The 25,219-nt window shown below is 38.8% G+C and overlaps 1 protein-coding gene across 1 annotated transcript in view; it reads right to left on the bottom strand.

Moving 5' to 3' along the window:
- PRUNE2 (prune homolog 2 with BCH domain) overlaps nt 1-25,219 on the bottom strand; it is a 243,896-nt gene that overhangs the window by 110,276 nt on the left and 108,401 nt on the right. The window lies entirely within an intron of this gene.

Below are 25,219 nucleotides of genomic sequence, written 5' to 3'. Positions count from 1 at the left end.
TTATTTAAAAAATAATCCCTAATCCACATCTCACTTATTTATATTGGCTTTTCCTACATTTTTTTAAATTAGTGAGGTTTAAACTCCATACAAAATGAATACTTCCTAGTGCTGGAGCCACATTAAGATTTCAAAGTAGATTTCTAAACAAGGCTTTAATGGCTCAGGTTACACTCATAAAAATTTCAAATGTAAATTATTTATATGAGTAAACCAGAAAATTCTACTTAAGTATAATACATGTCTATCACATACAAATATTGTCTATATGCTTTGTAGCTATAGGTAGTATTTATTTCTTTATCAGTTGAGTTTTTAGATCAGACATACTCATCTGATTAGTATTAGTTCTCAAACATCACAATACTTTTTCTTTATGTGATTCTTCTCTAAACCACAATATTGTACTGTGATGTCTCCAGATGTCATCAAAATATATTTAGTATATCACAAAACACATGTCATGAATAGGCTAACAGCACCAGCAATAGATTCACGAAGCAGAACACAGAGTCCAGAAAGCATACGTAGGAATTGAATATATGACAAAGGTGATGTTTCAAACTCAGTGGGAAATGAGTATTTTGACTAATAAATGGTGTTAATATAACTAGTATACATCTGAATAAAAAATGCTATCATTAAATTCCAGATAGAGTGAAGATCTACATGTGAAGAGTTAAATAGTAAACTGTTTGAAGAATATCAAGGAGACTGTTTATATAACCCTGTACTTGGAAAGCCTGTTAAGAACACCAAAAGGTTCAACAACCATAAAGACTGCCTATTTTGACTTATCAAATTTAAATATGGTGTGTAAACATATCATATTATAGAAAGTCAAAAGATAAGTGATGGACTATAAAAATGATCTGTAGTATTTATGACAAACAAATATAAGTCCTTAACATACACAACCTTTCCAAAAAATCAGTAAGAAAAAAGGCAAACAACCCAATTGAAAGAGGGTCAAAGAAATGCACTTGTAGTTGAGAAAAGAAAAAGGTAAATGGTCAATAAATATGTAAAAAAAAAGGTTCTGTCTCATGCATATTAAGAAAAATTCAAAATAAATACAAATTAGATATCATTTTTACTATGAGACATTTAAAATTTTTTATTATAATTTATTTTATTATTATTTCTTTTTCTCAAATACATTTGTCTCTGCCTTCCCCCCACTGCTTTCCCCTGCCAGACATCTAAAATTTTAAAGGGAGAAAAAAAACCTACAGCTGCGAAGGACAAAGGAAAACTGTTCTTTCAGATATAGCTAGTTAGAGTGTAGATTACAAAAAAAATTTTGGAAAATAATCTGACACTATTCATATGAAAAATAAATGTAACTTATGAGTCAAACAATTTGTCTTGAGAAACCACTCCATAAAATAAAAGAAATGCTATGTAAGTATATACACATGAAGACAGTTAATGCAGCTATGTTTCATGGTGGCAAAAAGTTGGAAACAGTCTGATTGTCCCTCTATGGGGACAGTCTTTTCCTATAAAAGGATAGTCATGTCCCATCGAACTATGGAAAGGAATGTCATTTCATACTAAAAGACTGAGTTAGATAATAAATATTTACCAGGCAGACTATTAAGAGAAAAAAAAGTTCCAGAATAATATATATAGTATGATCCTATTGTTACCATCAATATAGTTACATATTCCATAATTATATATATATAATTATGTGATAATTATATATATATATATATATATAGGCTGTATGTGATTGTGTAAACATAGCATTTGTTAACTTGAGCTACCTTGAGGGAAGGTAATTAAGGGTGTAGGAGTGCAGGATAATTTACCTAGTATTTATATATTTTATACCATTTTTCTTAATAAAACAAGCATGTATATTTTTGTAATTTAAAATACAATAAAAGGAAAATGAGAGAATAATAAAAAAGAACTATGAGTTTGTTTTTGGTTTATAATGTAGAGAGTCTCGATCAGATGCTCAAGTTTGTCTAAGTGCACTAATAAGCACTTGTGGTTCTGAGAGTTGACTGAGGCGCCTTCAGCAACTCATTTGTTAAACAGTCAGTTCCTTCTGAACAAAATGCAAGTCATTATCTACCCAAACAAGAAAAAAAAAATCTGCAGATGCATCTCCTATGCCAAGTTCAGAGGCTGTGTTATTATAATCATTTATTCAGTTGGCAAATATCCTTATGAGATTGAAACTAGGCAAACCAAACATTCCAAGGTCAAAGCAATAAAGGGGGTTGAAGTTAAGTATTAGATGAGTGATTACGGAAAATTCCTTCCAGAATAAAGGGTGGACCACAGAAGACTTCCATTAATGGGAGGATGCCTCACTGGTGATGGACTAGACAGCAAGTGTCCAGGGACTTGGGGGAGTACTCAGATGAGAGTTTTGTGTATGCCAAGAGCGGGGCTGGGCTGTTCCTGCCTCATTTGCATCACGTTCCATAGCTGCCATTTATCACACCTTTGACATACTCAACCTTAGACATAAGCAGTCTCCCCCCATCCCACTCTAAACTTTGGGGTACGTTGTTGAATGTGAACTTGCTAAAACTGCTAATCTGGTTTACAACGGCATACCTAGCATTGTCCTCTGAGTTCTGACAGTGTTCCTCACATGGTAGACAATCTGTCTCTTCCCTTCCCTATCTCACTTCTACCCCTACTGTGAACCCCTGTTTGTTTAATCCTCCTTGGGAAAGAAGCTCTGACTCTTGAGTCCCATCCCAATGTGGCTTGTGGCTCTCCCCAGCATCCCCCAAGGCCTCACCTGCTTGCCAGGGCTCCAGACTTCTCTATCTTGGACCTCGTTTGCAGAGAGCAGATCACAGGATGCAGTCAAGCCCCAGACTTTCGTCCCCTTTCCACAGACACAAGTTGCCGTACTAAGACCATACGGCCATTGCTTCAATGAGTCCTGAGTTTTGCTAATAGTTTTACCTTCCAGCAAAGAAGAAAGAAAAAGAGTAGTACGTACCTATTGCTTCTGTCTGCCCGCACCTTTTCTCTCCTTAGGTTAACAGAACCTCCTCTCTGGCCACAGGGATGGGGCAAGTGTTCCTATCTGGTTTAATCATAGTAAAGCTTACTCCTACTACCCCTGATAACAGGTAAACAGAAGGGACGTGTCTCTGTAAGCATCAATAGTGTCCTTCTGAGCTTAGAAAGAGAAGCTCCTCTCTTACAGCAAAATTTTCCCAAGTGCATCTATAGCAGGTGACAACCCCTAGCCCAGGAGGGGGGAATGAGGAAGATCCAGAAAGAAGCAGAGTTAAGAGGTGGGATACAGTTCATGGCTTAGTACTATGAGCCAGTGAAACCCTTTCTTTCTTTCTTTCTTTCTTTCTTTCTTTCTTTCTTTCTTTCTTTCTTTCTTTCTTTCTTTTTTTTTTGCTTAAAGTTAGTTGTCCGTCTTCACAACTAAGCCCTAGTTAATGCAAAAGTTAAATATTTATTGAGTTTTCAATGTGCCAGGAAGTGTATCAGATTCTTTAAACACATTATCTAATTTTAATTCAGCTCCCACAACAATCCTATTGTCTTCCCCATTTTATAGATGGTTGAGAGTCAGAAGGGACTAACAAGTTCTATAATGTCGCACAGGTATCTGAGAAGGAGCCTCAATTGAAACTTAGGTCTGCTGAACTCCAAAGCTCTTCCCCCTTCTTCACTTGGTGGACTTCTATAACAGAATTAGGCCTTGGATGTGGGAAGACAACTTCTCTAAGAAGAAGAAAAATCAACTGGCCCCCTTAAGAAATGAAATCCTTGAAGGGATTCCTTAAGCAACATTGCTTAAGGATGACAAGAAATCTCTTTCAGACAATTCTTCTCTTTGGAGACAATTCTGTTGTCTTTCTTACTCATCCTTCGTTGGGATATGTCTTTTTGTTACATGGAGGAAAAAAAGCAAAAATAAACAAATGAGACTACATCAAACTAAGAAGTTTCTGCATAGTGAAGGAAACCAACAGAACAAAAAGAAAACCCATTGAATGGGAGGAGATATTCACATATGATATATCTGATAAGGGGCTAACATCCAGAATATATAAGAAGCACATACAACTCAACATCAAAAACAAAAAGCCCTAATAATCTGATTTAAAAATGCCCAGAGGACTGGATTAGACATTTTTCCCTCCATATTCTTCGATTTTCTCATAATAGGAATTCTGGCCAAAGTGCAGACATTTCCTATTACCAGGAAGAACTTCTTTCCCCAAGATAATGAGAAAAAATTCTGTTTTGAGGCAATACAAATTGGTGCAAGGATTAGAAGCTAAACACCACACAGAAAAGTTTCACTTTAACTGGAAAGATACGGAGAGTCCCTGAAGGATATTATCAAAGGAAGTAGGGTGCGATAGATTTGCCTTTTAATGTGAAGGGAACATTGGAGATGGATTTTTTTATTCAAGGTCAGAAAGTCAGCTACATACAGGTGGCCCAAAATAGTCTCTCTATCAGGGCCATAGCTTGCAGGTTGTGCTTTGAGCAGGTGTATCCAGCACCAGGGTAGAGTGGGGTTAAAATTTAGTCTGGATCCAGGACATGATCCATTCCACGATCTACTCACAGAGTCATTGGGGGAGGGGCACTATTAACGGACAGAAGGGGTCTTGCCCTAATTTGCACAAAGGTGCCCATAAACCAGTCACAGTTTTGATCGCTATATTCTGGGTAAAACAAGATGGGGTATTGAACTAAGCAGTAACAATGGAATTAGAGAGTAGGGGACAAGTTCACATTTGCCTTGTGAGTTCCAGGTGCTTATATGAAAACCAAGAGAGTTGTATGATATCCCTCAAAAGATATCTTTATGTGTTTATAAATTAATTAAAGGCCTGGTCTAAAAATATAACTTGGAAGTTGCTAAAGCATACCCAAATGATAGTTTTGTGGGAATGTGGACTGAGATTGAGTCTTTGTTGCAAACTGTAAAAAAAAAAAAAAAAGGACTTCATTGTTATTTTCTGAGCTGTAGTAGGAGACAAGTATAAAACTTAAGGAAAACAATTATTAATGTTCCACAGAAGGTACCTGCTCTATCAGTTTGCCAAGCTTTTTTGGTTCCATATTTTAGCTCACCTAAATCTAAATCCATGACATATATAATGCAAAAATTGAACTTTCCTTTTGCCTCACCAATAGCCTCTTCTCATATACTCTGCTAAGCAGTCTGGATGGATATAAACAGCTGTTTTTTGCAAGAATGGTAGATATTCTTCACTGACAGATGGCAGCAATTCCCTAGGGGGTGTGTGCTCGTGTGCGCGCACACACACACACAGAAGCCTTAGTAAGGTCAATAACATTGATATTCAACATTGAAGTTACTAAAATTTAGAGTCAGGAGAAAGGCCTGGAATTAAAAACATATTCAAATTAGTGTTTCTTCTTGACTCCATGCCTGCACAGCTTTTATTCTGGATAGTTACTATGAACAAAAACATTTTGCACTTTACATTTTACTTTTAAAGAGTAAGAGATAATTTGTCACAGTTGAATCACTAAATTATTGGTCTATATACCTCAGATTTCCTGCTGTCTTAGTCACAAGAAGTAGAGGAACTCTAAATCTGTGTCTTCTTGGGAAGCATACCAGAAAAATCCATAATGGAATATGGTAGAATGTTTGGTTTGTTCAAACTGTCATATTTGGGAAAATATTTCATAGCATATATTACTAGAAATTTTTACTGATCCCTCCAGCCAAAATAGATAGATAGATAGATAGATAGATAGATATGGTTAGTTATTGTGACAGAAAGTACAGATATTCAAATCATATTCTTTACAAAACTCTATAAATCAGAAAACTAGTTGTGATTTTCAAAGCAGTAGACTTTTCTCCTACTCAGTTTAAATGCAGAGTACAATCAAATCTAGATCTCAAGAAAACCTATAGCACCATTTGGGAGCATCCATTAAAATTCCTTCTTTTCAGGAGAGGTAAATTAGTTGTGTTCTTCATAAAATTACATGATTTTAAAAATGAAATGAGAGCAGAGTTGAATATTAGGTTTGAGATGGGTCCTAATGGTCATTTAGTTCAATCCCCCACTCAATTATTAAGTTTCTTGTACCTCATTTTACCAAGTGTTAATAAAACCTGGGATTGAACACTTCTGTTGCTGGGAGTGTGGTGACTGCCTGAGATGGCTTTTTCCACTTTTGAATAGATCTATTAGAAAGTTTTGTCCTTACATGGAGGCAGAATTGTCTTCTTAAATTTTTTCTTATTTGCTTTGAATGTCCTGCATAGAATGTTGATAATAATAGTAATGAATCTTGAGTGTTTACCACATGGCAGGCACTGCTCTGAGCATATTACATGTATTCATTCATTTATTATTAAAAATAATTCTCTTGGACAGATTAATGTTGATATTAACACCATTCCCAATCTACAGGAGTGGAACACTGAGGCATAAAAGAGTTAAATAACTTTCCCAAAACCATGTGGTTTAAAAGGGATGGGTCCAGGATTTGGAGCCAGGCACACTGACTTCAGGGTCCAAGTTCTATCTTTTAATAACCAAAAGACTGAGTGCCCAAATCTTTGAGAATATTTAAAGAGGGCCTGCGGGCTTCCTCCAGAAAATTCTAGCAGAAAAAGACAACTGTTGCTTTTAACATCATCTATTAACTAATGAGACATTTAAATGATCTCTTAACTCTAAAGAATTATTTTTTAAAGATATGTTTTTATACGCATTTCTTACTAAAACATGTAATTAAACCAAACCTACAAAATCACATAAGAACTGAGAGCACTCTGCGTATGGAAACATGCATTTTGGACGGCAAACTTGGAGAGGAATGAACAAGGAACACTGCAAGCAGAGGGGAAGGGATCTAGAAGCCTGTACGGAGAAGTCAGGGAAGCCTCCCTCAGAAAGTTGGTATTTAGATGAGATGTGAAGGGGGAGAGAAATTTTCCCAGTGGCCAAGCAGGCCTAACACTTGCAACGGGAAGAACAGATAGCAAAGGGCAGGACTCTGAGCAATAAGAAATAGCAGTGGAGATTTCAGAACAATGTTCCAAGCAGTGTTCATCAGCAGACTGATGGTCAGCAGTGACTACACCTGTTTTATACCAAGACAGTATAAAACACCCACTTTGGCCGAAACCAGATTTTCAATGTCAAGGACAGATCACATGAGTCAGAGTTGCCCAACATATAATAACTTTGTACAATTTATTTAACTTTTCTGGTCTCAGTTCCCTCATCTGTAAAATGAGGATAAAAAAGTAATTAACTCATTGAGTCACTGTTAGAAATAAATTAATATGTATGAAGAACAAGCCATACAATACAGTTAGTTCTGCTAGAATGAGGTACATGCATTGCTAAGAAATTCCCATGCAAAATCACACAGTAAAAACCACAGAGGTAACTGGAAAAATAGGGATGGAGCACAACTCACAAAACTTCACACATGACACAGAAAACAAGAGATAAACCCAATAAAAAAGGTAGCACTGTTTTATACATACTAAGTTGTTAATAAACACTATAACAAAGACCACAGTTTACCTTGAAAAAGACCTAAAGTTTGCTTCTGGAAATAGGCATCTGAAGGGTTTATGAGTTACTGGGAAGTTATGAAAGAGGGGTTATCTGAAATTGGACCGGAAGTTCTAACACCAGACATGAATGGCTGTGGCTCATAACACACGCTGTGAACTGAGGTAGCTAGAAGCTATTTGAGGTGTGTATGTATGTTTTGTATAATCCGAGAAGGCTCAGTTAAGTGTTGTTTTTCTGTGTTTCCCTGGTGTGTCTTAAAGACAAAATCTTGCACTATCAAACAGGAAATTTGCCTTATTCTCGAATTGTTCCCTAATATATCAATTGCATTGCAATAAATTCACATTTTCAAAACCACCGTTATAGTAGAATGGACTGTAAGTGCTCATTGAATAAAGAAGAGCTGTTACAAAATTTTTAGAGCTCCGTAATATTTTAAGTATCACCCTGATGAGAGCAGAAATTTCCTTAGCAACTTGGGAAGGCTCTGTACCCCTCCCTTAACTGCAGCCTTTCAACCCAACACAAGAAGTTATGGAAGTAGATGAAGCTTTGAGTTGGGTCCTGTTCTTATCACTCTCTGGTCCTTAACCCAAATTAATTGAGAAAATACCTTTGAATGATAGGTTACATACAAAGTGAAATTTAATTTAAAAACATAAAATCCCACTCTCCTCAACCCCATTTCTCCCACAACTGCCTGCTGCTATTTCACTTATAACTTGAGCAGATATCAGGGGAATGTAGGGTAAAGGGGAGTTTTAAGAAAAGAACTCAATCTTTAAGAACAGAAAGAAAGAAAGAGGTCTAAAATTGCCATTTTCTTTATTGCATATCTTAAAAAACTAAACCTCTTGATCAATGAAAAGTTTTGTTCTAAGATTCAAAGTCCCAGACTCCAAAATTTGGGAGGGAACTGGCTTGAGGTACATGTAAGATCAAGCTAAAAGTACTTTAAAAACATTGATCATATACAATTTTAAGTAAATTTAAAATTAATATTTTCCTATATTCATACAGAATATTGGTAAATATAGTTTTAGGAAGATTTACATGAGCATCTAAAGACAAATGTGATAAGGGAACCGCCTAAGGTTTGAGATCTTTGCTCTGCACCTTCACTGCGGGGAAGGTGGCCCAGGAAGCTGTTCCATCCTCCCAAACCTTGTTTCTTCAACTTGAACGTGCATTCAAAATCCAGAGTCTTGTTTATTTTTTCCTTTTTAAAAATTTTAATTTTTAATTAGTTTGGTGAAAATCTGAAAATCCCCAGTTGATAAATTGTTTTGTAAATGCATGTGTTAAAAAGAACTGCTTTTTCGAGACGTGACATTACATTTTCACTCACCTAACATATATAAAATATTTTTCTGATGCCTCTTCCAATCTGCGTGAAACCTCTCCTTGATCACGCAGGACACATGGGAACTGTGAGCTTGGCATAAACCCAGCCCTGACTGCTGTCTGCTTTGGATTAATAGAACCCTGGAAATGTTTTGCTTCGCTTGCCAGCCAGATGGCGCTACTTCCCCATTCTTCCCGGTGGCTTCTCATGCCGCTCCTTGCACCGTCTGAACAGCTGCATTCTCTTTGCCAACACATGCGTTTTTCAAAATCTCATTAGCTATCTAATGTTTTCAGCCAAGCTTGTGTCCCGGGAGCACTGTGTCCTCCCTGGAGGCCTCCCTAGAGTCTGAAAAAGGTACTAGGTTGAGGAAAAGCTGGGTTATTAAAAAGTGGGAAACGGGGCCCACTAATATGGTGCAAACATTTGGAAACAAAATGTTTCACACTGTGTGTGAGAGGGCCCTGGGTGGGGGCAGGGTTTTGATGTTGTATATACACCCCCGACCCCAACCAGTGATACTTAAACTGTAGTATTTGCAGCACTTCTCAGGGCTGGATTAGCCAATGTAGGCAACGTGTGTAATCGGTATTAATCTCCCAGAATGTCACTGCTACTCCCTATCTGCATAAATTCTGCCACAAAATTTTAGGAAGAAATGCTATTCAGAGCAAATGATGCATCAAATTCAAACAGGCCATCAAGATTGCTAATGGATTTTAATAGCAGCTATTACAACATAATAGTATTTTCCCAACAGCTGTTTGTTGATACAATTCTCCGTTTACAGGACCTTTATGTCCAATCCCAAGAGATGGCCCACCATTCATTTATAATCATTTGGTTCCACCTACAAACAAATGCTACTTTATTTGCATTTGGAGACTGTGAATGGTCTGCAGATTTGACCCACTCCCACCTCATTCAAGGAAACCAGCAGTGAAAATTACAAGCTAGATTAATTAGTTAATATTTAGATGTACTAACTACCACCAGAATAAATACTGTCAACTGGTACATTCAAAGAGAAGCTCTAATTGATTGTTTGGCTACATTCTGAGCCATGTGAGTTGATGAAAACTGTTTTTATTCTCATGTAAATGAGTAATGGGCCTAAACTAGAATTGAGACCAAAATTCTTTAAACAAAAGGATCTATAAACCACTGAGTTTTTCTGTTGGAGATGTATAATAGTAGAGAATGACCATAAATCCTTGCTAAAGTGAGGGGCTCAATTGGTAATAAATGTGAGAATAATTGAGGTGAGGGAGAATTTATTAATGAGACCCAAACTCTTTTTGTTGAGTGGTCAAGAGATTATAGCATTAAAAATAAACATTGGTTCATGGGTTCACAAAAAAAATTCACCTAAAGAATGCATTAAAAATGTAGATTCCTGGCGTCTATCCCAAGAATTTGAGGCAGGGCCTAGAAATTCTCATTTTAAGAAGGACCCCCAAGGGATTCTGGTGTTGTGACCACACGCTGAAAAGATCTAAGAAAAATGGCATTACTTTATAAATAGAATATATGCCGAAAGTCTTAGTGCAGTTTTTAAACTTTAATGACTTCAGAAGTACACATGTTTAAAAAAATCCACAAAACATCATTTGAAAGTTCTTATTTTCATTCCTTTATATGTATTTAGTCTTGTAAATTTGGAAAAAATGATTTTTAATTATAATTTTTCTTCCAGTTCATGTTTGCTTCTTCAATTGGTAGAATAAGAAGAAAATACCAAGTTTCAAAATTATCCAAAACTTACGAAACTAAACACATGTAAAAGGAATGAAAATAATTAGTTCCAAATGCAGTTCTTGGTAAAGTTATAGCATTTACACTTCTGACACTATTAATGAGTAATGCTGCATCAAGATTTTGGGGGCAAATTGTATAGAGCTTAGATAAAGGTAGGCTTGGTGAAACTAGGTAGTCGGCCTGAACTCTCCATCCTGTCTAGCCACTGTCAGTTTGGTTTTAGAGGACTCTGCACATAGAAACCTCAGTATTGGCAGGTGCTGGGGTGGGCTGGGTCTCCTGGATTAGGGCTGCAGAGGTGGGAAGAATCAAGGATGGATAACGAGAAGAAATGATTGCTCTGTGGAGTCAGGCAGGGTGTTTGGAATGTGGCACATGTCTTACACTTCACAGAACTTTACAATCCACAAAAGTGTTCATCTACATTATTTCTTTTAACCCTCACCGTCCTGATGGGCAGGTAGCATGTCTCTCTCTTTACAGGTGGGAAAGCTGAGGCCCTAAGGAGTTTCTGTTATTTGTCCACAAGAAAAAAATGACAGACAGCAAATGACTGAGAACTCAAGGCCAAGGCTCTGACCATGATAGCCCTTGACGAGGAGTCTGGTCCAGGCAGTGAAGCCTGGAAGGGTTCAGAAGGTTCAGGAAGGAGCAAATCAGGAGGTGGCAAAAAGTGGCAAGAACTGTAAGGCCTGCTGTGCTCCCATGCAAGACAAGGACGGAGAAGCAGACTCTGGATGGAGGAAACTAGCCCCTTTAGCTAGAGGTCGCTGAGCTTAGTAGGTACAGGATATAGGTAGAGTTCTCAGCCAAAGAGACCTTATCTGCTCCCCTCCTTGTCTAGTCTTCCTCCCTGGAGACCACTGTGGGAGGTGTCATGCAAACAGTGCCTGTGAAGCCTGCCTCTGTCCAAGTACTTGGGTGACTGAACTCAATATTGTATCCCTTTGACTTTCAGTGGCTTCCTTGGTACTATTAACATAGTAATAATTACTTCTCAAAGTTGTTATAGACTTTAAACAAATTCATTAAAATATGATGATGATTTACTTGGCAAAGAGCTTGTCATTTGAATATAATTTGGCCCCGTGGTGTAGCAGAGGAGCTGACTTCCGCTTCCTGGTTGGAGCCTGTTCACGTAGCTGCAGCTTCAATGGCCTCACCTTGCAGGCACCCCATACAGCCCCCTGAGGAAAGGAATGGGATCCAGGACCAAACTCATAGTCTCCCCATGGCACACTAGCTACTTCCCTGGGGTCCTTTGTTTCTGTCACTGGCATCATTTTTCTTTCCTCATCACCTAGGGCAGAAATTTTGGAGTCGCCCATTGTAATACCCAAAGTTCTTCACTTGTCTGACTATTGTTTCCCTTCTGACTTTCATAATTCTAAGTTGTATGCTTATGAATTCCACCCAAAACTATCCAAATAACCTAACTTCTCTTCCTTCCAATTCTACCTTGCATGTGGTATCCAGATTAATCTTCCTAAAGTCACCATGACTTTAGTCCGAAGTCCCCTCCAAAATAACACACAATGTCACCATGTTGCTATGCCCTACCTCTCCACCCTCATCTCCTGTTATATCTTCCCAGACTTGCCCTATTTCAGTAATGCTGAACACCAAGGCTCACTAAACACACCTTAGATTGATTATATTGGTGTCTAGAGAGAAACTTGTACATATAATACTCAACAGAGGTTCACAGAATTTAATCAAACCAAATTGAGTAGAACTTCCCGAATCCTTATGCTCCAAAATCAAAAGGAATCGAAAGCCTCAGCTGGGCACTTTAGCACTGCCTCCTACCTTCCTTACCCTTCCACTATCAGCTCTATCTTCTGTAAGACCTTCACTCTCCTTATTTTTTCTTGAGAAATAAAATATATAAACTGCCCCAGAGTAGACCACATTGTCAAGCAAGAGGGCATCAGTCTGTGAAGAACTTATGTTTGTAAAGGTCACAAGTATTCCATTCGATTAAGGAGTATTGGTATTAAAACACTGCAAAAATTAATTATACATACCATCTCAAGTCTATGTTTAGCATCTGTAACCCCCAAATGAACCAAAGATTTATTCGGTTAAATTCGTAGAAACTCTCATTTTGTAGACCTAAGCTGGATAGAATTTTATCCTCGGACATCAAACACCAGTGTCAAGTGACTGATACTTACTGGGAGGTTTTTGTTGTTGTTGTTTTGTTTTATATTTTAGAGATTTTATTTTTGGTCATTAGGTGGCTCTGAATTTCTATTGGAAACAGAAGTCTCTAGAGAACATTGAAAAAGTATGCAATTTTCACTAAATAATTTCAAAAATATCTCTGTCAACAACATTTGACTTGAGAACAATCATCAAAAAAAAAAAAACCCATAAACTCCACATAGCTATGTATCTATCCATCTACTTTATCTTTATTTATTGTTTATAGCTTTATATGAAATTATGGCTATTGCATTGAGTGTAAGTACAATTTTAAAACAACTTATAAACTATGATTCAAATAATGTTACTTTGGAGCAGTAAATAATTATGTACCATTGGTGGTCAAACAATTGGGTGTATCACATTTAAAGAAGACTTCAAAATATTTTCATTTAACTTTAATTGCTCTAAAATCTTTTCTTAACCGTACATTAATAGCCCCAAGAAGATCTGGAACAAATTCCAAAATCATTTTTAAGTTTCATAACTTAAAAAGAATTATTGGAACAAGGATCTTTTAGCCAATTTAGAAGTCAGAATACTGGTGTTGTTGGTAAAAGTGATTTATTGTCCTTTTATTTCACCCATAAAAAGTGCTGCACTTGAGTCCTATAAGGATTTAACATATTTCCACATTTTTAATGACAATACTCTGTGTTATCTCATTGAAAAATGTGGTAATAGAGGAAGAATTCATCCAAAGCCATCTCCATATAATCAATTAATAATGGAGGTAGGAGTGGTGGGTGGAGAAACGTGGGGAGAGTGACTATGAGCAGGAATAACCTAGGTGTTGTCTGCTTGGTATGAACTTCCTGAAGGCGGCTCACTTTTAAAATCCACTTTTTAATACCAGTCTGCTCAGTTCGGCATGAAAACACAGATTCCACAAATGTTCATTCATCTCTTAACCAACTCAGAGAGAGGTGAGATGCTTGCCATAAATTTACTCCCATTCCCTTGCCCACCCCTTTCCAAACTGTCCAAGTTGTCCCCATTTCTTGACATGTTCAAAATGTAAGCTATGCAGAACGACTGACTGTGTGCATGCTTTAGTCCCAATTCTTTTATGTGGATGTAGGTACATGCCAACTGGAGGAAATATACCAAGAGACTGAGTTGCAGAGCAAGACCCTCTACTATGAGCTCTGCTGTTGACATGCAAGAAGCTTAAGTGGATACGCTGGTTTTCTAGCAACTTGGCAATCTTGTTTCAGATAAACTACATCTGGTGTATTCAAGATAAACTCCAGGCAATCTTTAAGTGAGAACAGCAAACATTGGCCATTCACTTTCTGATGTGTGATTTTTTAAAAAAATGATAAAATGGCTTCCATCCGTCCCCGCTGCATCTTCTCTGCTCCAGTCCCAGCAACGCTTGGCACATCCGAGATGCCTCCTGCAGTCGCATACCTGGGCTCCCTTCACCTGGTGCACTACTATCCCCCTTCACCTCACAAACTACTCTTCTACATTTGACAAACATTTCAAGCAATGTAAAGACTAAGTCTTTGCTGTCAGGGGTAGTTTTATAGTGTAATGATAAAGTATCCAGGCACTGGAGTGAAGGCTACCTGGGTATGAAGCCCAGTTAAGTCACTTACAGGTTACAAGATTCTGAGCAAGTTATTTAATTTCGGGTTCCTCATCTATCAAATGAGAACATAACATGAGTACTGGCCTCACAGAGTTGTGGAAGGTTGAAACAAGTTACCTGAAAAGGACACTGTACTGCAGACCTTATATGTGTTGGCACAGGAAGCTAAGTGAGCTTTAACCTAAATGTCAGCTGTTCTTCCGGGAGTGCTTACCCCAAATCTGAATTAGATGTGGTTCCTCTCTACTGCCTCCCAGAGAAAACACAATCATAATACTTAGCCCATCTGGAAGTTGACAATTTACTTGCCCAATTCCTTCAGTGGACTGTGACGGGACAAAAACAATGAAAAGCAGAAGTTGGTTATATATTCCCCACCCCCAGTAGAGCACTGGGATGTTACCTACTGAGCTTTCCTGCGTCCTCCGCTCTCCATGGGGAATGAGAAAGCCCTGTAGGTGGACGAAGAGCAGGGGACGAGAGCCTGTGCTGGCTGTTGTGGGAATAATGGGATGCACTGGGAGGCCCTCGATGGAAAAAGAGAGAGGTGACTGGGAAGACAGGGCCAGACCAGGGGCCGGGACAGAGGGGGAGAGGAAAATTTCTTCCGTGTTAAGTAGTGAGAGGTGTCCACAAGTCAAGGGATAAGAGAACAAAGGAAAAGTCAATGAGTGGCCATGGGCAGTGCATTTGGGCATGTTACACGGTTTGAGAGAGAGAAGCCACGTATGGGAGTAACTTTTTGGACTAGGCTTCAATGGAGGTGCACCTCTAGAATTGACCCATGGATCTCAGCTTCAGAAGATTTATAAGGTTACATGCAAAGTGTAGGGACAATGTCTTCATTCATTAATTTCATTTGTCCGTTCGTTCACAGGGCAAATGGTGTGAACAATTTTTGCGTGTCAGGCAGTGTCCTAGGCACTGGTAAAAAGTAGCCAACAAGACAGATGGTACTACTGCTCTCACAGAGTTGCATTTTAGTACATGTAAACAGATAGCAAGTAAACTAATCAAAATATAATTTTCAGTAGTGATATCTGCCGAGCAGAATGTATTATAGAGTGATGGGAAAGAGCATGATGAGGTGGAAGGGAGGTTTAAACTGAGAAATCTATGAAGTGAAAAGATATCTGAGTTCACATCCTTGGAGGGTGAGAAATGGCCAGCGCCTTCAAATCCTGAGGGCAGAGCATCCCAGGTAGAAGATAAAGCAAGCACAGAGGGCTTAGGGCAACTCATCAGACTAAAGAAACAGGGAAGTTGGGGTGGCTACAGCGAAGAGAGCAAAGGGAGGATCCGAGTGGCAGGAAGGACTAGAGCTTTGTGGGTCATGAAAATGAATTTAGATTTTATTCAAAGAACAGTGGGAAGCTAACAGAGATTTAGAGTTGGGAGTGGTATCCAACTTAAAATGTACGTTTATCCTTTAGTTTGACACAAGTTACTCTGGTCATTATGTAGAGATTGGACAGCAGAAGGACCAGTTAATTTATTGCAATGGCCAAGGTGAGAGGGGGTGGCTGGATCTATGGCTTCTGGGGTTGAACAAGCCATTTGCCAGTTTCATGAACTCCTTCTTCCCCTGCTGGCATATAACCTACTTGGTGACAGGGATTTTTGTTCCATTTACCACTCCATCCTCAGTATCGAGAACAGAATTTGGCATGTAGAACACACTTGTTAAATGTTGTTGAATGAATTTTCCAAGAGTGGGAAGAATGGTCAGGGCAGAATCAGAGAAAAAGTCAAAAGTTCTGTTTAGGACATGTTAAATTTGAGATACCTATTAGACATTTAAATGGAGATGCCATGTAGGCAATTTAGAGATAATAAGTTCTGAGTTCAGGAGCAAGTATGAATTTAGGGATCATTGACATATGATCACCTAGAGTGGGTGTGAAGTTAGACAAAAGTTGATGAGCTAGAAGCAAGCTGAGCATGCCAATATTTAGACGGTATACTGAAGATGAGCAAAATAGAAAAGGAGCTTCCAGGAGGCAGGAGGAGTCTGGAAGGTAATGCCATATTATCAGCCAGGATAAAAAGGTTGTTACAAAGCAGAAGTAGTCGATTGTTTTGGATGCTGCTGAGGTGCCAAGAAAGTTAAGAAGCGATAAATAACCCTTAGATTTGACAGCAGAGAATGTTGGTGACCTTGATAAAAGAAGTCTTATTAGAATGGTAGTTTTATAAATCTGCATGGAGTAGATGAAGGGAACAAGGGGCACAAGGAAGTGGAGACAGGAACTGCAAACAGCTGATACCTCATTTAGCATACTGCCTGACTGGGTGGCTGCTCAACCTTTCTTGAATAAATATGTGAATGAATTGTCCATCCATCCATGCACCCACACACCCATGCATCCATGCATCCAGCAAGCCAGCCAGCAAACCAGCCAGCCAGCAAACCAGCCAGCCCTGGGGCTTGAGTCTTCAAATGCAGAAGGCACAGCATTCTAGTGAAAAGACACTTGATTCAGGAGCTAGGGGAGAGAGTAAGGCCCCCACAGACACTGTCTTTCTGCCTGGCCAAACCAATATTTTCCTGGGCTTCAATTTCCTTACCCATAAAATGAAGAGGTTAGACTAGGTGGGCTCTAAGATCCAGCTTTAAAATCCTTGACTCAAGGCCAATTCTTTAGAAGTTTAAATATCATAATAAATGTGCCAATGTAAGTATAGTGTCATTCTCGATTTTTACACACTAGCTCCAAGCAAGTTGAGAGTTTCAGGGCAAAGCCTAGTGTGTGTCATTAGTGCCAGCATTGAGCGGCGGTGTACTCTGTGGGGAGAATATATTACTAACAGTCAGTGAATGAAAAGGAGTTGAGACTCTCTTTCCTGATGAAGTCTTCCCTTTTTGTCTCTAAGGATGCTCAATTCTCCTTTATTTAAAATAAAACACGTATTATTAGATTCTGCATCTGAACCAATTAACATTCTATCCCTCTCTGCCCAATTAAGCTTATTGGACAACTGGATCATGTTCTAAGACAATGCGTCCCCATTTCTTTAGGGAATTTTGCTTTCATTCACATGGTTGGGGCCCTATACACCTCTCTCATTTCATCTTGTACTACTTCCTCCACTCTCTGAGGTCCAATAACAATAGACTTTTTCTTGAAAATGTTAACCTTGCTCCTACTTTGGGGGCCTTTAGATTTGCCCCTTTTCAGCCTAAAATGTTCTATTTCTGGCTTTTCTCATGTTTGCCTTCTTCTAATAAAAGGATTTCAAATATCACTTCTGTGAGGTCTTCCTCTCTAAAGTACTATCTATTCCAAAGTATTATCCTCCCTCCTCACCCTAATACTGCCACTCTCAGTTCTCTCTCTCTCTCTCTCTCACACACACACACAAATCACTATTCAAAATTATCCTATTTTCCTTACTATTACTATCCCCTTGCCCCCTACTCCCCAAGGGGAAGGTAAGCTCCATGAAGTCGGAGACCTCACATCTTATTCACTGCTGTATTCCCCAGTATCTAGGATGGTGTCTCACACATTAGTGATGGATAAGTACCCACTGAACAAATGCATAAACTCTCGCCGCTACTGCAACTATTGACTATAGTCACCAAAGACCCACTCAGATAGAATGGTTATCTTCCTGTTTTCCATTTCTCAGTTGCTCTTAGCCCCACTGATCACCTCTTTCACACAGTTATGGGTCTCTTCTTCTAACAGCTATTTATAATACTCTGGACTTGACCTTGCATCTCGGTGTTAATGATTCTCAAATCTTTGTCTCCAGCCAGCACCTCTCATTTTTCCTCAGGTTGCTTACCTTTGGCTTATAAAGAAAATGGAAGTTAAAGTCATCTCATAAAAGACTCACTTTGAGGAAAAAAAAAACCCTATGATTCACCTTATCCGATGCTGATCACTTCCTTTGAATTTCTTATCACTGCAGTATTGGTATCTCCCTATGGTTTAACTATAAATCACTGGGCGTTTGGGAAGGGTGAATCTCTGCATGGATTTTATGCTACATTGAAAACGCTTGTAAATCCTTACTTTGTGTAATTCCTACTAACAGAAATATTTTACCTAATCAAAAAACTGAGACTCCCCCAAAGCTTTTAAATATAAATTATTTATTCAAACAATCAATAAAGGTTGAAGTCCTTACTATGTGCTAGGCGCTCTTGTAGGAGTGGGAGATACAGAAGTTAACAAAACCCCTGCTCAAGGGAACTTGAACGTTAGCCAGGAGCCAGACACAAACCATAACAAGGTTACACGAGGGTTAAGTGCAAGGCAGAAAACTAAGATGAGTTTAAATCGAGTGTTTGAGGATGATATTCAGGTAACATTGAAACAGTCCTGAGTAGCTGTAAAATGCATACATTGAAAGTTTGTAGTAAATTATATAACTTTAAAATTTTGCTCTATGTTCATTCAGCAAATTGGTTTTCAAAAAATTCAGTGAGAACCAGAAAACAGGGAAACCAAATTTAAATGTCATTTTTGGCTGAAGAGTCAACCCAAAAATCTGCTCATGCATTCCGCTTTTACTTCTATTAATTTTTTGAAGGGAAAAGCCACCATATTCTCTGTGCTGCCCACACAGCCCATAGACCACTCAGGTGTGTTTTGCGGACCGGATGCTGAGTGCGGAAGGAAAAGCCACTCCAGCTTGACTGAAAGGCAGTAGGAATGCTCACTTTGCGATAAGGGCTGTACTAACAGCATGGGACTCCGTGAGTTCATTAAGATGCTTCCACTCTTTTGATGCCAAATATGAAGCAACCTTGCAGCACGTGCGCCACGAGAAGTCAGGGAGCAGAGTACTTGGCGCAGCACAAGCTGCCTTTGGACCCACGAATCCTTGAACTCCCCTTCGGGGCTTAGGCCAGGGATCACCTGGGAAAGGCCTCCCTTCAGCTCCCGGATGCTGAAGGAAAACAGGTTTTTGTTTGTTGTCTGCTTGTCGTTTTTGTCCTATCCTGGTGCCAAAATGCAGTGCTTCTCTGTGTGCAGAGGTCAGTACCCACTACAGATGTTCTTAATTACTGGTACGGAGCGGTCCTCTAAGAGACAGGCTCCTTAGTTCAATATTCACAAGTATTTTGTCAAAAATATTTAGTTTAATTGTTTTTTAAAATTACAGTAGTCATGCTGGCCAGCGTGGCTCCGTTGGTTGGGCATGGCCCTGCAAACCAGAAGGTCCAGTTCCCCGTCAGGGCACATGCCTGGGCTGCGGGACCTGTGATCTGGCCCTGGTAGAGTGCTTGCATAAGGCAACCAACTAATCAATGTTTCTCTCTCACATCAATGTTCCTCTCCCTTTCTTTCTCCCTCCCTTCCCCTCTCTCTAAAATAAAAATAAAAATAAATTTAAAAAATTGCAATAGTCATTTTGGGCCTCTGCAACCACAGCAAGACATGGGTTGAGCCTATCCGGCCACTTGTTATAGTTCATACACAGTCTTGAAACTCTGAGAATTGTTTGTCCTCAGCCTTTAGCAAACTCTGAAAGAAAACCAAAGGCAGCCTCTGTGACTTTGCTAGTCTTCTCCCCCAGGGAAGGCTAACTGCAACTTTCGATGATGTAAATTAGTGAGAGGCAGATACATGCAGACTTCAAAAACTAAATGGCTTTACCAAAAGGAGGGAAGCACAACCAAGTCGCTTTTTGCTCTTTTACTTTAACTGGAAATTTTTGTATTTTCCTTAAAACCTTCCCATTTGTGAAAAAGAACAATTTATATTAAGAAACAAAAAAATCAAATCAATTTCTTAAGTTGGAATTTGTTACCTGAGACCCACCACTTCCCCCTACTTTCTGTTACTTTAAGCACACACTTATTTTCCAAGTTGATTTTACTTTGCCAAAGTGGCCTTTGGTTGTCACTGTTCGAATTCATCCAGCTCAAGGGAGAACTTTGAATTAATATATGTACTAATTGAGAAGGATTACATAGAGAGCCCACAGTACCCCCAAACCTTTTCCATTACAGAAATAGAAATCTTTGTAAACCCTGGAAAGATACCAGAATGAAAAAGTAGAAGAAAAGTTGATCTATGCTGGAAAAACTATTTTTTATTCATGTTATCTGGCTTTCTAATAGTCACACATTTTCTCAGCAGGCATATCACATGAAAACTAATATATCTTATGTAAATATGTGCAATAATAATGTCAGAATCTTTTCTTGCCTGTTCCTATGTTGTGGTTGGTAAAGGTAATTTAACAACAAAGATAGTTACTTAGGAAACCCCATGTGTTAATTAATTTTGGTAAAAATAATCTCACAGTAACAATGTAGAAAATAATTGAGGGAATAAAACAAGTAGAGAAGTGGGAATTATAAAGAGAAGAGGCAAGTGAAATCTAAATGAAATAACTATTTAGAAGACAGAAAAATCTATTTTAAGCCTGCAGAACTGGAAAAGGACAGGTATTTTTAAACTTAATTGGATTGTTTTAAATAACAACTTGATTATTTACTTGAAACATGAGCAGAGTACATGAAAAGGAATAGTGTCACTTCTCTAAACCAGAGAGAAGTTAAAATTTTAAAGGAGTTAAAAATGGAGGGGCCAGGTGGGATCTAGCACCTTCGGGTAGTAAAGACAGTACAGATTTTAGGGACAGAAGGTTAGTAGTCCCTGAGCCTCAAGTTTCTCATCTGTAAAATGGGTGCTGATGTCTACTTTGCAGAGAGATTGTAAGAAACAGAAATAGTTTACACAAAGTTCTTGGCATACTGCAATCACACATGAATTTAAAAACAATACTTCGTCCCAAAGAGGAATAAAAAGTCTCCTGTCACTTGCCAAACAGCTGGGTAGGATTAGACAGAAAATCAAGCTTACACAGGGGAAAAAATGGCCTTGTTCGCTGATCACCTGTGTGAGAGATTGGAGGACAGAAAAGCCTATGATGTCGGGTCTATAGATAAAAACATTCAGGTGAATGCATCTTTTTGCAATGACCAAGAGGAACATCACAATCAGTGGACTTTTAACTTTGTCATTTTAAAAATTGTTTTCTTCTTTTACTCATATTGCAGGTATGAAAGAACTATTATCTCCTGACATTGGTCCCAGAACTCCTAAGTATTCTGGGGTATAAACTTGGTTTTATATCATCCCATTTCAGCCAAATCCTCCCAGATCTTACGTCTTCTGGAAAATGCAGAAATGACATACAGGAACTGCTCACCTGGTCTTCAGGCCAGTGACAACACAAGCCCATTTCTGACCCATTCTCCTGGCCCCCCACCAGGTCCGACTACTTCTAATGTAATTATCATTACTCCCACAATTAATTCCATTCCTAAGGAACATTCCTAATTCTATATCATCTTATTTCCTTTCATAAAGTGCAAATCAGCTTTCCAAGTACCAGGTTTGGGAAGAGATAGAAATAATAGACTTTACTTTTAAACATCCCTTCTTCATAACTATGAAAAACAATTTCCAGTTTCCCAGAGTAATCAATTCATGAGAAAAAATTAATAATTCAGTAAGTACAAATAAGATACTGATTCAGTGAAATATGTAGGGCTGTTTTACAAGGAGTGTGATGGTATAACTAATCAGAATGGTCTCATAAGCACTCCTTTCCAAGCTTCTAGCAGTGTAGTCCTGACGACTCACCAAAATTACTAGGATGTTTGTTTTTCTGGTCATTGTTTCCTCTGATTTTTTTTTTAAGTGATGGACTGACGACCCTCTGAATAATCAACAAACTATGATAATTGAATATAATTTCCTGCTATAATCAAATACCACTTAGAGTTAACAGCATACAAAATTATAACACCATCACATAGGAGTTACAAGAAATATCAGGGAGTCGAAAAAGTGATATGAATTTTAATCAGCAAATCAAATTTTTATTGTCCCTCTTCATAAATATCTGTAATATCGATAAGGTTCAGAGATTTTTTTTCCCCTCTTCTCTTGTTAATCAATGATTAAAAGCATTTTAAAGATGTAAAGACTTTAGTGACATACTGGATTATTTTTCAGCTAATACTAGAATATATTATATCACACAGTGAATCTCCATGAAGTTTATTCCCCTTTCTTTGAATGGCCCAAGTAATAGCGATCCACTCTCTTACAAGGGAAACAGCATAATTAGTTATTTGTTATATTGTTCTAACGCCTTCCAAAAACTGAGTGAAAACCTGTGATTCCGAGACTTTGTATACTGCTGGGTGTAGTTTTGGCCCCTGGAGTTACTCTTCCCATTTTCTAAGGCAGTTTTTTTGTATGTTTAAAGAATTATTAAGCCTTCCCTTGAATGCCCTTTCTCACTATCATCACGCACACGAAAGGGGCCTGGATCTTTCTTCCACCCGGCTGAGGTTCCTGGCCCTTAGACTGTCCCTCTTGGGTCAGGCTCCCGCCCCGCCCCATCTGACAGCCAGCTCAGCCACTCAGATGGCTTCCTGTGAGGCCCTTCCCTTTCTTCCCTGTCCAATGGCCCTTGAGGGTTTGTATATATTGCTAAGAGGTGTGAAGGGGAGAGAAGTGGGAGGGGGGGGCAGAGAACAAATAGGGAAAAGTGCGTTGACCCCAGGCAACTGGGCTGCTGTGGACAAAGGGTTAGGGAAAGTATAGAGGGATCTTCCTGAGAACTGAGAGAGGTGTCACATCTCAGTTCTAGAGGACAGGGTTTTTCACACCAGCCTGCTCCTGACAGTGGGGCAAGAGAGAGTCTACTGAGGGACAGTGTGATGAGCACAGACATGACGGGGAGGCAGAAAAATGTAGAGGGCCGATGGAGTAGGCAAGAGCGTTCGCGGGTACCTCCACCTGAGCCTTGCACACCAGGCACCCTGGAATGGTGTCCATAGCGTGGAGCTCTGAGCCCAGCACTTGGAGGGTACTCAGTACAGTTTGTTGACTAAGAAATGAATGGCAGGTGCAGGGTCTCCTTTGCTCCTTCCCAAATTTATTCATTTATTCAATTCCATAAATAGTTTTGCACTCTTTCTCTCTGCAGTGCGTTCTTTCAGACATGGAAATATAGTGTTGAAAATAGGATAACCCTCTGTGCTTGTGAAACTTACATTACAACTTCAAGGAGATATAATACATGTAAAAGCCAGTCAATACATCATACATCAGCCGTGATAGGGGTAACACCAAGAATTATCAAAGTAGTCGATAGATTATGGATTATAATCTATAGATTGATTGGTTATAGATAATCAAAATCTATAAAGTAGATAGAAAACATCAGGAGGGAGGAAAGTATTGTGTTATAAAAGGTGGTCAGGGAAGCACTTACTAAATGTTTAGATGACATTTGAGCAGAAAACTGAAGATGGTTCAGGGAATTATCTATGCAGAAAACTGGGGGAACTGTGTTTCAGTCAAAGGGGAACAGCAGTTGCAAAGTCCCTGAGGAAATGCATTCATGTTCCAGGAATAGCAAAGAAGTCAGGGTGTTTATAACAGAGTAGGCATCTAGGGGGAGTAGCATAGTGGGGAGGAAGTCATAGTAGATGAGATTAGAGGCGGCCAGACATATACTCGTATGCAGGGGTCCTTAACCCCACTCACAATTAAAATCATCCTAAGGAGTTTTTTAAAAAACTCCAATGACTGGACTCAAGCCTAGATTGATTAAATCAGAATGTCTGGAGGTAGGTTTGGGAATATGTTTTCAGGTTTCCTAGGTGAGTCAAGGCTGAGGACCAAAGCCACCCGTGTTTCTGAACAGAGGCCTTACCTAATCCAACCTCTTCTACAGACAGCCAGCATTCTCTTAAGGCAGAAATGCAACCTTTCACCCCCATACAAAGATAAGGGAAAGGGACAACAAATTCAACAACTTAACTTATTGGCATGGATGATTTTCTCTTAAATCCTTAAAGGTTCATTGTTTCTAGTTTGGTAGGGGAAGATGATTAAAACCTGGAAGGCCCTGGGTGTCCAATGATGAAGAGAAGAGTGCCCCCAGATGCAAAACTGGAACAATCAGATGGCTGGAGGTGGAGACAGTCAGCTTGGAGCATGCTCACTAGCAAAGTGGATTGCCAGGACTTTGGGCTTGCATGGGGCGGGATCTGAGGCTCCGCCAGATGTTTACCAGCTGTGTGAACTTAGATGATCAGATGATCATTTCTCACCTCTGAGCTTCAGGATCTTCTTCCATAAAGTGAGATAATAATAATATGATCTACTTCATTAGGTTATTAGGAGGATGAATTGAGTCACTTATTTTATGTGCTTAAAAAAATGCATGGCTTAGCATGTGTGCATGGAGATTTGAGGAATGGCATAAAGTCAAATTTAAGAAATGTCTGATGTTCTAGTGATTATCATCACTAGATTTCATAGTTTTGACATGGCCTGATTTGTCCTTTCTTGAGCCTCAAAACATTGTTAACGAAGGTGTCTCTGGTTCTGAGCAAAGGCTGAGCACCGTGGTGGTACATCTCCTTTCCAGTTGATTTCTTGGGCTTTTTAACTACATCAAGAATTACCTTAAAAAAATGAAGTTTTAATATTTCTCCAATGATTCGTTCTCACTTTTGAAGACACTATTTTAAATGATTGATTTTTTTTAAACTTGAGGTTTCAATAAAATATAAAAACAATGTACATTCAGAGTTTCTGGATGAGCAATACTCATGTTCACAAGAAATACTTTAGAATATGCACAAGACAATTAAATGGGCAACAGACAAAATAAAAAGCTTAGGCATTTTTTTTTTAAGTATCTTAATACTCCATTCGGCTATCTGGTAGAGAATTGGAAAATAGCAGTTACTTCTACATAATCTAACCTTCAGGATTA

The sequence above is a fragment of the Pteronotus mesoamericanus genome, unplaced genomic scaffold (genome assembly GCF_021234165.1).
Source record: "Pteronotus mesoamericanus isolate MK-2021 breed Mesoamerican mustached bat unplaced genomic scaffold, CSHL_Meso_final contig_73, whole genome shotgun sequence".
NCBI lineage: Eukaryota > Metazoa > Chordata > Mammalia > Chiroptera > Mormoopidae > Pteronotus > Pteronotus mesoamericanus.
Note: the sequence above shows the minus strand (reverse complement) of the source record. Positions and strands in the feature narration are given on the sequence as shown.